At 42.1% G+C, this 2,762-nt stretch overlaps 1 pseudogene; it reads right to left on the minus strand.

Annotated features, from left to right (window-relative positions):
- Positions 1-293: 293 nt before the first annotated feature.
- Positions 294-1,033, minus strand: LOC147453855 (uncharacterized; annotated as a pseudogene).
- Between the last annotated feature and the right edge of the window lie 1,729 nt (positions 1,034-2,762).

Raw genomic sequence — 2,762 nt, forward strand, 5'->3', positions numbered from 1 at the left:
TCTGCAACAAAGCTGCAGCAACTCCCGTCTCTAAAAGAAACTTGTAGGCATGCGTGCCAAGTGGCCTTCTTCATCACCACTGCCATCATCTTTGTCTCCTAAGCATTCAAATGTAGTGACATGACTTGCGTGTGCTTACTTGCATTGTAAGATTTAGCAAAAAAGAATTGAGCACCTGCCTAGGCTCTTTGCATATCCAACTTCAATGGTTCCAAAGGTCGGAGTTCTTGTTCCATCCTCGAAGATTTCAGCAAGGCCACGAAGCTGCACTTCTTTCTTCCCCTGTATATTTCTCAAACCTTGTTGCAGGCACTGTATTTCTTGTTGTGTCGTAGCCAGCTCCTGCCGGAGAGCCACACGAGTTGCAGCCAGCCTCTCATTCTTTGTCAACAGCCTTTGAATCTCCTGATGCTGAGTAGCTATCTTCTCCTCCATGACCAGGCCTTAAGGTGGCAGCACATCCATGATTGCGTCAAATAATTGGACCTGGCATGGATGTGAAATGCAGGCGACCCATTTGGTGTGGCCTTGGTTGCTGCCATACAAAGCTTTACTAAATTGGGCGTACAGGACATCAACTGCATAAACAACATCGTCTAATGAGCCAATAGTAGCCTGGGCATCCATCAAGCTCATGCATAGGCTCGGGCAATCAGAGAGGTTAACAACGGAGCCTGCGAAATTAATGATGGACTTGAGTGAAAGACAATGTTGCACAAGCTGACGGTTTAGGCCGCTGATGGGCACCTCAGAATTGATATGGAATGCCGGCAAGTTGCATCACCTGATCTTCTAGCATAAACTGAAACAGGGAGCATCGCAGCCGTCCTTGAAGGTGTTCGACCTACTGCAATTAGCAGCGTCGCTGTCGGACCTGGCTTGGCCACCTTGCAAACACCTTGCTGTAGAGAGCGACGTTCTTGAAGAAGTAGGTGCTGACACACTACGAACGTCAATAGGACCTCGCCATCAGTTTTCTTCGTTGATGTACCAGAAAGAGGTTGCTAATATGGTTGGTGCCTCGTTGCCTCATTTGGACACCTACAAGATAGAAGGAGAACTACCCTGTGTCGAAACAGAATGCCATGGCCAGTGACAGGCAAACCCAAGCACGTAAAGAGAACTACCCCAAGAAGATTGTTATGCCCACCGCCTCCACCAATGTAGTGTGCTCACATGTGGAGAAGAGTAGAACCCAAATGAGCGTGCCTCTTCTAGAGCAAGCACCTCCTTATATTATGCTAGAGAGTTGGTTACAACCATAGCATGTCCGACCACACTAGGTGGCCGGACTCTACCTACACAACCACACACCACAATATGATAGGATAATTAATTAGCTTAACATTACTAAGCTTAATTACAACAATCATCAAAAATTAATTAATTAAGAGAGGGTCTATGAGTATACATACGTCTAATCTTTGCTTTATTAACAAAATAGCTTAATCTAACCTTGCTAATTAAGAAGGATTAGAATAATTACCATTTAGGTTAATCAATTAGAGATTAATCTCTACTAATTTCTATGTAGTGTTCTCTCTAGATGAGAGAGAGAGTATCAAGGCTCCGAGTCTAAGAAATAATGAAGACAAGGGGTCCTTTTATAGCTTTTCTTGGCCACCGGGCAGCTTCTGGTAGGTTTCCACACTCCAAGCAGCCCCCCAGCTTTCATTTTGCACCATCTACTGCTATCTCTGTCCTTGGTAGGTTCCCCCAGCTTCCACACTCCCCCCATACCTTCCAAAATTTACTTTGGTTGATTTTTGCAGATCCTAATGATGAAAATTAGAATTTCTGGCTAATTCCAGAACCTTAGTGTAAAAAGTCTTTGTAATTGATTAATACTGAAACCATCCAATTTTTATTACTAATTTGAATTCCTATTGTAATCTTCCAGGGTCTGTAACTTTTCCGGTTTTTATCGGATTCAAATTCTGAAAATTACTAAACATAGTAAAGCTCTGCTTATGATTCCAAAAATACCAAAATTAGCAGTGTTTGAATCCTTCAACAATGGTTTTCCATTAAATTTTTCAAGCTTTGTACAATCTTTAAGATTTCGGAAACTTGAAACCTTACAATCACCCCAACTTAAGGAATTGAGATGTCCTCATCTCAATTGAGATGTCCTAATCTTAAGGAAATGAGATGTCCTCATCTCAACCGAAATTGGGAAAATCTTTGCGAAGTGATACTTCATCCTCCCAGGTGGCGTCCTCGGTGGGGTAGTTCTTCCATTTAACCAAATATTCTGTAATAACCCTGTTTCTCAGACTCCTTTCCCTAGTGTCGAGAATACAATCTGGTTGGAGTTCAAGAATTCCTTGCTTCTGCATCACAATTTGTTCTTCATCTAGAGTATGATTTGGATTTGGGATGTAAGGTTTTAGAAGACTGATATGCAATACATTATGGACCTTGAGGTGCTCAGGCAATTTTAGTTTATAAGCTTGATCACTGATTACTTTAATCACTTCATACAATCCACAATATCTGGGGCTTAGTTTTTTGTATTTTCCCAAGGATAGAGTGCTTCTTTTTGGCCAAACCCTTAGGAATACTTTATCTCCTTGTTTGAAAACCCGATCATACCGTTTTTTATCAGCATACTGTTTCTGGCGGTCCTTGGCTACCTGAATGTCTTGCCTTATGGCTAGTTTGGGCATCCATCTCCTCCAGCATTTGTTTTGAAGCTTCTACTCTTGTAGTAAGGTCAGAAAAGTTTAGGGGTGATATACATTCATGCCCATAAAGAGCAT

This window comes from Adiantum capillus-veneris, chromosome 7 (genome assembly GCF_014529385.1).
Source record: "Adiantum capillus-veneris isolate H3 chromosome 7, ASM1452938v2, whole genome shotgun sequence".
Lineage (NCBI taxonomy): Eukaryota > Viridiplantae > Streptophyta > Polypodiopsida > Polypodiales > Pteridaceae > Adiantum > Adiantum capillus-veneris.